Below are 10,357 nucleotides of genomic sequence, written 5' to 3'. Positions count from 1 at the left end.
CTTTGTCCAGGCTCCAAGGAGGCAGGGCCGGGCCGTGGCGCTCGCCGCTCGGGCGGTGGGCAGGGAGCCGCGGAGGGGCAGGGGGGCTGCGACCGTCCCGTTACGGCGGCCGGGCCCTTCCCCGCCCCGGCCCCTCCCGCCCCGCCGCCGCCGCCGCCGCCGCCGCCATGTGACGCGGCCGCCGCTGGGGGGCGCCGCTTGCCCGGGGCCGGTAGGGGGCGCCGGGCGCGCCGCCGGTCCGTGCAGCATGGCGGCGGCGGGCGCTGAGCAGACACAGCCGGAGCCGGCCGCCGGCGCCGCGCCCGAGGAGTCGTCGGACAGCGAGCCGGAGCAGGAGCCCGGCTCCCTGCAGAAGCTCATCCGCAAAGTCTCGACGTCCGGGCAGATCCGCCAGAAGGTGCGTGCGGCGGGAGGGGGCCGCGGGCAGGGCCTCGGGCTCCTGGCGGCGCTGCGGCCGGCGCTGCCTCCGCGTTACGCTCGGTGCCGCCGCCTCTCTCTCACGCCCGGCACGGTCCGCGCCGCCGCCAGCCCGGGCCGCCGCTTTGGGAGTTGCCGGAGACCCCCGAAGCATCCCCCTGGGGCCTGCCACCGAGCCCGTCCCTCGGGGAGCTACCGGCGACCCCCCACACATCCCGCTCCTCTCCCCTCACAACGATCCCTCAGGGGGTCTGCCTGTGACCACCTCACATCCGCCAAAGCGCCCCTCGGGGACTCGGCCATTTCGCCCTTTCCCCCGGTTGGGAAAATCTGGAATTGTAGCAAATAGTGTCTGTGTGAGAGAGGTTTATTTATCCCGTCGTTTTCGGTGACAGCCCAACCACCCCTCCGGGTCCTGCTGGCGACCCCCAACCCACGCAGCAGAGACCTCCTGACAACGCTCCCCTAATGGCTCTCCAGGCACATGTGAACCCCAAAATGCCCCTCAGGGAGCCCCATAATGAACTGTTTCTCAGGTGCCCGTTAACAGCTGCCCCCTAAATGCCCTTCAGCGTCTGCCAGCGTCCCACAGACTGCCCTCAGGGTCTCCTGGAGTTGGCCCCTGTGCCTCTCTGACCCTGTCCACTTCCCCTGCCCCGTAGCCCAGCTTAGGCCGCCTTCTTCCCAGTTCCCAGGTTCAGACCTCCCAGGGAGCTTTAGCCAGCTCAGTGATCAGTGTACCCAGGCTCAGCAGGACCCTGTCTTTCTTCTTTTCCTTACCCTCTTTCCCTGTATTAATTTCTTGGAGTCCTGGAGGTCAGATTTGGGCTCTTCCTCCCTAGGGCTGCTCCGTTTACCTGGTATTTGAATCCTCAAGGGCATCCTCACCCCATGAAGCTGCATCTCCCCTTTTCTCATGTCACAGCTGCCACGGGCTCCTTCCTCACCTCCTCATGCCTCCGTCCCTGAGAACCTTGCACATCCCAGCCATAGCTCCCTGTCACAGTGTTCCATTATTGATTTCCAACACCTCCCTCCTCCGTGGTCCTGTTGTACTTGGCACAAGTCTCGGTCTCATCTTCAGGCCTCTGCTCTGGAAGGTGCAGCCCTTGTTATTCCCTGCAGTGTTTGTTTGTGCCTCCCTCAGCATCTTCCCATCCTTTTTGTGCATCCTAATTTTCCCCATCTCACGCTGTGCTGTTTTACCTTCTGTAGCCATATAGCAATATTTATCTTCCTGTCTGGTCAAGGAGTGCTCTTACAGCTGGTTAGTCTTTGTTCCCAGCTTTGTCTGTCCTGCTTTGTCTTCCTGGTAAGGTAACCATCCTTTCCACTTGACCCAGTCATATTTTATCCGTCTGTGACTTGTCCTGGAACAATAACACCATTTTTAGGGGCTGTAACAACATTCTGCAACTACAACCACAATTATTGGTCTTCTGTATTGTTACTGTAAAAGAAGATGTGAAAGTTTCCTTCAACCTTAGGCTGGGAACCAGGCATAGGGAGTTTCCCTTTTCTGTACTATTTTTATTATAGCAGCATGATTTTTTTTTGTAGCCACTAAGCTCCTGTGTAACTCTTGGACTGTTGTGTCATGTGTTTCTGCTTAGAAATACCAGGTTAGTTACTCTGTCATCACCTGCCTTGTGCTCACCTTGTCTCTGCAGCATGGACAAGCACTGTGCAGCTGTGGGGATGCAAAAGCTTGCTCAGCACTGGTGCTGCAGCTCAGTGTTGCTTCTCTTGTACTCATAGCAAGGGGGAGTAAATGTCTCTGCATGGTGCAGTGTCTGGAGCATTATTCAAAGGGCTCTTTTTCGTGCTGGCTGGTTTGCCCTGCTTTCAAACACAGGACCTGCCATCATTCTGCTGCTCATCATTGTTTGGCTGCATTGGTCCCAGCTGTGAAACTCCTGTGATAAAGTGCAGTCTGTGATGACTGTGACAGGTCTGCTTCCTCCATCTGTGAGGTGCTGCTGGCACTGCCACTGGCTTCTTGGGCTGAGCACTGCGGGGCTGGGCTGTGAGATGGTTCTTTTGACCACACCAGGAAACCCTGGAGCCCTCTAAACTGTTGGTGTTCTATATCAAGCGGCTCTCAGCTGTGCTGTGGCACCAGGTGGTTTAAGCTTGTCTGTTATTCTGCCGTGAAAAAAATAAGCCTTTTGAGATATTTTCCTGTATCCAGAGTGCTGAATATCAAGAATTTGGCTTGCTGGAGGAACCTTGGGATTTTTTAACACCACTTGTGTCAGGGGTCTCATGTGGAAAGGAAGGAAGGATGCTATAGTCTGTCTCCATGGTATTGTTTGTGATGAGAGCAGGGATACAAAGACTTTTCCAGTACTACAGTGGGAGCTCTTGCTTATAGCAGGATGTTAGAGATGCTAAAGTGAAAGGTGCATTGGGTTGTATTTTTGTTTGATTGTAGCAGAACACGTCCTCTTGTCCCTACTTAGTCGTTTTCCTTGTTTTACCTCACTTCTTGTGTCAGCATGGCTGGAAAAAGACAAAACCAGCTACTTGTATATGCAAACATAAGCTTATTAGAGAACAAGGATTATAAACTGTCTACAGCTCTTAAGCCTTCTGTGTGTTAACCTGCCAAAAACCTTTGACTAAATAGTGTCCAATTTTCCAAGTAAGCCCAGGTATTATGGTATTCAGGATTGATTTGTTTTATTGCTTGTTGATGTCACTTTGTCTTATCATTGTCTTTTCTGCATGCTGCTGCATGTATTCTCTTTCCTTGCCCTCAGGGCAAGGAGCAAAGACAACTTTGTGGGTAGTCATGGTTTTGTCGAGGCTTTGAGGAGCTTGCTTCGTTTATAAAGGCAGACTTAATTCTGAATTTGTCTGTTGAATGATAGACTGCAGACTACTGTAAGTAGTAGAAGCCGTTGGACAGGTCGTTAATGACAGTAAGAGTTGCAGGCAGACTTTTACTGTGGCCTGAGGATATAAATCTCTTCTGACCACATCTTTTGCTGCAGTTGGCTTAAGACCATGCCTGTAAGTATACCTCAATCACCATGGAAGCTGACTATTATCACAGCTTGAGTGTGAAATCTGCTGTGGCCATGGGATTCCTCAGAATTTACTTGTTTGTCACGGTTGCAAGCACTTTGAAGGTACGTTTTCCTTCCTCTAGTCCTGCCATCTGTTTTCTTAAGAAATGTTGTCAAGTAAAGCTGCTTGCTTGCTTGCAAGACCATAAAACTTCAGTGAATTGGTCTCAAAGCCCAGAGATTGTTCAGCTGTATTTGACTGAAGTAGCTTGATGTGACAGTGATGGGGCAAGTGGAATCATTTGGATATTTAAGGACTGAAGTGTTGATGTGCAGGGTCTAAAGGCAAATCACAGGTAACATCTCTTTAGCTAAAAAATCTCTCTGCTTGTGAGGCAGAGGGCAGGGGAAGGAGAAGGGGGAGGCTCAGTGTTTGGAAAGTGAAGTGCGGTGTTCTAATGTTCTTACTTGCTTTTAACTGGAAAGAATTTTAGAGGCAGAGAAGAAGGTGTAGGGGAAGCACGTTTAGCAGTCTTTTAATGATTATTATTATGGAGAGAGAATAAAGCCTCACATGATCAGGTATTGCAGGTAATGTGAGTGCTCTTGTCTCAGCTGGCTGAGAATTAGGGGCTGAATTCTGTGCTTGATCTGCCATTTCGAGACCTGATGGACTTGTACCAGCATAAGGCTTCAGAGTGCATTGCTTTTAGCTCCTCTCTGGTCTCAGGCTGGGGTTGGTGCAGCTGCAGAAACTGTTGGTCAGCTAAGGTGAAGTATTTTTGAATGGATAGGAATTAACTAAAAGAAGGAAGATGTGTGTGAGGAGAGGCAACAGCAGGACCTTGCTCCCGCCTCCTAAGCAGTGCTGAGATCTCAGCTGGAACCAGCTGAAGTGGTAATGTCATCTCACTGTCACTCAGCATGGACTGAGGCACAGGAATATCCAAAGTGGTCCTGGAAGCTGTGGGTGTGAAACCAAGGAGCACAGCACCTTTCATAAGCTCTGACAGCGAAGTGTGCTTCTTCCTTTGAACTTGACCTTTCATTTCCAGCGTCACATTACAACCCTCAGAAAGCTGGAGGTGGATGAACAGGCCATCTTCCCATTTCATTCATCAGTTCTGTGGGATTTCCAGCTTGCCAGCTTTGGTATGTTGAGCTCTCACTTTGTTTACCAGACAGGATTTCAGCAGCGTCCTTGGGTAGCATCAGGAGAACTTCTTGTTTAGACTAGTTCAGTCTAGTTCTGTTTACTTTCCCAAGCAATTTCTCTGTAATATTTTCATTTTTATAAGTATTTATCATTGCCTTGAACTTTTAAAGACAAGTTTGCAGTGTGTTTTTCACCAGAGTTGCAAACAGAGTGAGCAGCTCTCCAAACTTCCTGGGAAGCTGTCTGGCTCTGGTAGCAGACATATGTCAAGTTCATTTCTATTCTGGAAAGCCGTACAGATGAACTGGTGTTGAGCTTTATGCTGCACTGGACAGGCTGTTCAGTATCTGGACTTCCCTTCTCTGTGCTGTGTACCAGGTGTAGGTGATGCCTTTTGTGCTTTGGGGAGTTGTGATTCTGACCTTCAAGCCTTGAGGTCTTGGAGCCACCCTGCAGCATAAAGGCAGAAAAAAGGGGGAAGCAAAACGTTTCTCCTGGTTTTCATGCAAGTTTCCAGAGCATACTATGTGGAGTCCTCAGACATATGGTGGGCAGCATGGGCAAACTGAAGAAAGCTCATTTTGTTTCTTCTTGTATTGCCTATTAGATAAAATGTCCATTTTATAGGTAAAGAAGTGTTATTTTTGTTTCTGAGGGCAAGTGTTTTAAAGTTTCCTGAGATTAGAGTGAGGAAAATGAGATGTTTATTTGTTTGAAATGCAAGTATTGGTAGAAGTATTATGATAAGAAGCAAAGCATTTCAGTAAAGCAACACTGTAAAAGAAATAAGCAAGAAATGAGGAAGGCATTTTCAGGAATTCATTACCTAATTCATGTTCTGTCTGTGGCATCTTCCACTAAAACATATCTGTCTGGTTTTGTTTTGCTGCCTTCTAACAGGCTGTCTGAAAGAGGACTTTTTAGGATCATCATGTGTCATAAATTGTCGTGGTTTATGCTTTAATCCAGATAGAAACTGGGAACTTTTCACCTAAAAAGAGTGAGAATTGTTGAAAAAGAGAAGTTTTTGTGATTGAACTGAAACATCTTGAGCACAGGTTTAAGGACATGAATTTTCTTGGATTTGTGGCATGAACATACCAGTTTCTTCTCTGAGCATCAAGACATAGGTAGGATTTTAGGCTGTAAGAATGTTTCTGTCCCTTAACGTACATTCTGTTTTGTGTGCACTTCAGACTCATTTGTTCTGACACAATGTGGGAAGCCTCCCAGCACTGTTTCCACTGGTGTACTGTAAGTTTGCCTTGCTGCTGGAGAGTTTTGGATGCTGTACGAAAGCAGCAGCTGTTACTTCCTTGTTAAAAAAAAAACAACAACAAAAAACCAACAAACCCAAACTAAAAAATCCCACTGCACAACAAAACAAAGCACAAAACCACACACACTTGAAGCGTTTCTCATTCTTTCTAACTATAGATCAGGTTCCAAGAACTAAAGAGCTAACATTAAACTTTTCCATGTTTTAAGAGCACGGATTTACTTAGACCACATCACTAAAAAGTATCCAGGTTACTAATTATTTTCTCTAATAAAATTAGAGACCAAAAAGCATAGGTATTAATGTTTTGGTTTGATTGCTTGGTTTAAAAAAAAACCAACAAACTTAGGTAAAATATTTAGAGTATTTTCCCCTACCCCAAACCTCTCATTACAGAAAAATTATTGAGTTTTTACTTTGAAGGAGTACAGGGTTATAAATGTAAACACTGAAATGTCTATCTCCAGATTACCTGATTAGGAAATCCAGTATACCCTGTCAGACCCTGTGTAACTTTGCCTTTTTTAATTACAAATCCAGTCTGATTCTTTCTGAAATAGCAGCTATACCTGCATATGTAAGAGAAAGCACAAGTGAGATAGACGGAGTGTTTCTGTATTCCTGGAAAGCTTAAGGTTTACCCTAGATATTGGCACAGCCTCATTGGAAATTTCGCAGCACAATACTGTCCCAAGTGAACACGTGTTCCTCTTGGAACATGTTTTTACAAGATCTCAAATGCACCAACCATTATTTAAAGGATATTTTATGAACTCTCCACTGAAACAGTTTGTTCCCTGCATTTTCTTCACTACGTGGTTATTGCTTCTTGTTTCACTAAGAATTTATGTGTCTCTTAAACATAGAAGATGCTTCTGTTTAGTATTGTAGCCCTGCAGGATAGTCATCCAGGGGTAGCTGAGCTTCAGGCAGAAGAGCTGAGGCAGCAGCACTCTTCCAGAGCAGCTGCCATGGTTTGTGGTCCCTCCTGACATATTTTATATAAAACACTTTGAACAGTAATGAGTTTATCATGCATGCCCTGTGCAGTAGTGCTGCACCTCTGCAGCAGCAGTGCAGTGCTTCTACAGGGGATGGAGCTTGCAGTCTGGAGGCCCTGGACCACACCTGGACATGAGAGCACTTACACAGAGGAGGAGGAGGAGGTCTAAAGCTGGCTGCCCTCCTCTTTCCAGAGAGAAAAAAGTTGGCTTGGTGTTTACAACATTACCACTTCAGTTAGGCAATTGATTAGTACAGGATTGCATCATTTGGTTTCAGAGGAGAACTTTTTGTTTCCTCACCGTCTCATCGTTAAGTTGAAAAGTTTTACATCTCATCACTGTTCTGATGTTGTTGTTTGCCTTTTTTGAGAAAGGAAATGCCCTCTTGATCACGTAATGCTTGTATCAAACACACTGCACTTGAGACTTGCACGCTTTGGTAAATTTATCCATGTAAGTTTCTAGTCAGGAGAGGTGATACCACCCGCAGTTTCCTATAGGGAAAATGTAGATACGTGCTTCTTGTATCAAATGCAAGAAGTCATCCAGGGCATCCCCAGACCTGGGAACTGAGGCAGGTGGTGCAAGCTCCAGCAGGTAGTGTGTTACCCCGTGGGACAGCCTCTTCAGTGGTATTTGAATGACAGAAATATGTCTGATGAAACAGGGAGGGCGAGGTGCCTGCTCTTGGAACTGCTCTCAGCTGAGGCAGGGCAGAGCATTCTCCAGGATGTGTAGATCTATTGAGGTTTTATTAAAAATCAGTATTCTGGGAAGTCACGTCAGCCCCTTCTGTTCTGTTCAGCTGAAAGTTAACAAAATGGTGTTCCCAGGGCTGTGCTCATCTTTTTTGTTGTTCCTGGTGCTGATCAAGAAGTCTTGGCATGGTCAAAGGTATTTGCAGGACATTAAAACAGGGCAAGTGGAAAAACAAATTAAAACTTTGCAGTATCCTTTAAAAACTATGTTAAATAGATGAGGAAAAAAAAACTTAAAAGCATAGGTTGTTTAATACATAAATATGGAAAATCTGATTACGACAGTTGTTACAGATGAGATAAAAATAAGTTCTAAGATACCTAAGTATTAATTAAATGGCCAAAGGCCAAAAACCACTTTCTGCTCTCAACCTATTTGAATAAATAGGTTGAGAGCAGAAGTTGGAGTAAAAGGATGAGGATTTGGCTCTGCCAGTCCCTACCAAGCAAGGCTCCTTGCAGAATTCAGTAGCAGAGGTGATGGGAATCCAGACACAGTGGGAGGAAGCTGTCTTTCTTTCAGCCTGCTCAACACAAGGGCAAAGGATTCAGTTTTCTTTCTCAAGGTATAACTTTCACTTTCCCATATCCTGAAGTTCTCTTGCTGGTGCTTTCTGCTGACTTTTCCTTCCTACTTGGCCAAGGTGTCCATGACGTTGGGCGGCGTGGGAAGGACGGGGTGGTTATGAGTGTGAGGATGAGATCCACAGCTGTATCTGCATGTTCTTTCCCATACATTCGCTGTGCTGTGCTGGCACTGGTCACTCTCCCCAGCCTGGTACTTGTCAAATGGCCCTGACAGCCCACTGTGGTGAGTGCCTGGCTCCTTCTGCCTGCTGGTGAAGTGGATAAGGGGGCTTAGACACGTGGGTTTTTGTCTGACCGTGAATGAATAAGAGTGTGGCTTAAGCTGTGGGGGTACAGGCTGCAGCATTAGAGGGTTCTGTGTACAAGCTGTGATTCCAAATGAGGTTCTATCGCTGTGCCTCTGAGTTCAGACAGGGGATTCTGTGGTGCTGGTGCATAGCATGTGACAGGCATGTTTCAGAAGGTTTTACTGTGGGTAGCATATTTTGACATTTTTTGTGTATGGGGAAAATGCCCAAGGAAGGGGTGTAGTCAGGTATATATAATTTTAGATGGTAGAAAAAAATCACAGTCAAACTTTTCATGTTTGTCCTTAAATGTATAAAGTTCACATTTAATTAGTACCCTTTACAAATTTATTCCATTCCAGAATTTTCAGGTAGCTATTAAACTGTTGCCTTTTTGGCTTTAGTTATCTCTGTGAGTGGGTTTGAGCCCTTATCTTCCGGCTTTGCTATAGTTTGACTGGAGTTTTGTGCTCAGTTTCCCTCTTGTGATCAATGTGTTTGGGAAGGATGCTGAAAGCCTATGGGAAAGCATCCTGAGGCTTAAGCAGTTAGTGTGCCAGGAGGTGTCCAGCTCCTAACTCATCCTGAATCACTGTACTGGTGTGTTTTTCATTCTCCCTTCTAAGTATTTTGACTAGAATATTCATCTGTTTTAGTGCTTTTCTTAGAACTCTCTGACAGGGCTCATTTTACGAAGGAGCTGTGCGTTGATTCGCTGAATCTTGTGTTTCCTTCCCCATATACATTTTTGCGTGCTCTCAAATTGTTTTTCATTTGGTAATTAGTTCACTTTAGGTCTGTGACTGTGCATCCCTTTTAGGAGAATCATTCATAATAGTAGCAGCTGAATCTGGTATTGAAAGAAGCTGGTTCAAAGACCTGTTCTTTGTTTATTGGCTGCAACTTTAATGAAGAATTAAGTGTTTGACCATTTATCTGTGCCAAGGCAAATTAAGGCCTTTTCAGTGCTTATTTGATACCAGCCCCTGTTTTTTACTGTGGATCTGGAGCATGAGCTTGCATTACCTGTTTCAGTGACATCTCAGCTACTCCATGGATAGGTTGCTGTGCTCTGCTCTGGATTCTGCTGTCAGGAGTTGCAGGGAAGCAGTAGGAGAACTATCAGCCGTGCTTGCCCCAGTCTCTCACTGGGTGTGCTGAGTCCAGCTCATTCAGCAGGGCTGGAGGTTACAGCAGAGGTGAATTGGGAGGATGATTGTTAGGAGAGTTTTCTCAGGCTTTCCCATGTGGTTGTACAAAGGTCTGTACTGTAGCCCCCTTCATCAATTGTAGTGCTCAGCTTCTGTTAGTGGGCCGCTGACTCGCTGCCCAGCTTCTATTTTGACGTCTGATTCCAGCTCTGATTTTCTTCTGGAGTCTCCTTTTTTTTGCAGTGAGTTCTCATAATATCTTGCTCTTTTGATGCAAGTGAAAGAAATCTTAATGAAATTTTCACTTTTTCAAGAGCAAAGTGCGTTTATTGTAGAATTCCCAAACAGGACTATGCAACCTGCAATTACCTTGTGCTCCCCTATAGACCTGTATAGCTCTCTATGTGTCCCATCATTAGAATTGCTTTACTGATCCAGATTTCCCTTCTCCAAGCTTCCTGGAGTTCATTTCCAGGGTGTGACCACTGTCTGGTGGAAGGATGTTACTCTCAGATTAGCTTGTTAACCCCTACCCTTTTGACATTTCATGTCTTGTTCTATGGGGTTGGTTAGATTTATTCCTGTAGTTTTTGTTGGATTTACAGTGTTTTATTTGATGTCTAAATATTAATTAGTTTCATGTTTATGACCCCGGGGAGCTTTTATGACACCAGCTACTAGAACTGTTTTACCCACAAGTTACAGC

General features: G+C 46.0%; 1 protein-coding gene across 2 annotated transcripts in view; it reads left to right on the top strand.

Annotated features, from left to right (window-relative positions):
• The first annotated feature begins 266 nt into the window (after nt 1–266).
• Nucleotides 267–10,357, top strand: part of DGKD (diacylglycerol kinase delta) — a 58,089-nt gene continuing 47,998 nt past the window's right edge. For both annotated transcript variants that reach the window (XM_066194095.1, XM_066194094.1), the window contains exon 1: nt 267–397. The gene's annotated coding sequence lies outside the window, so the exon portion shown is untranslated. The remainder of the gene's footprint in view (nt 398–10,357) is intronic.

The sequence above is a fragment of the Chamaea fasciata genome, unplaced genomic scaffold (genome assembly GCF_029207755.1).
Source record: "Chamaea fasciata isolate MVZ Bird 193981 ecotype frontalis unplaced genomic scaffold, bChaFas1.0.hap1 SCAF_11, whole genome shotgun sequence".
NCBI classification, from domain to species: domain Eukaryota; kingdom Metazoa; phylum Chordata; class Aves; order Passeriformes; family Sylviidae; genus Chamaea; species Chamaea fasciata.
This window is presented reverse-complemented; position numbering and strand designations above follow the sequence as displayed.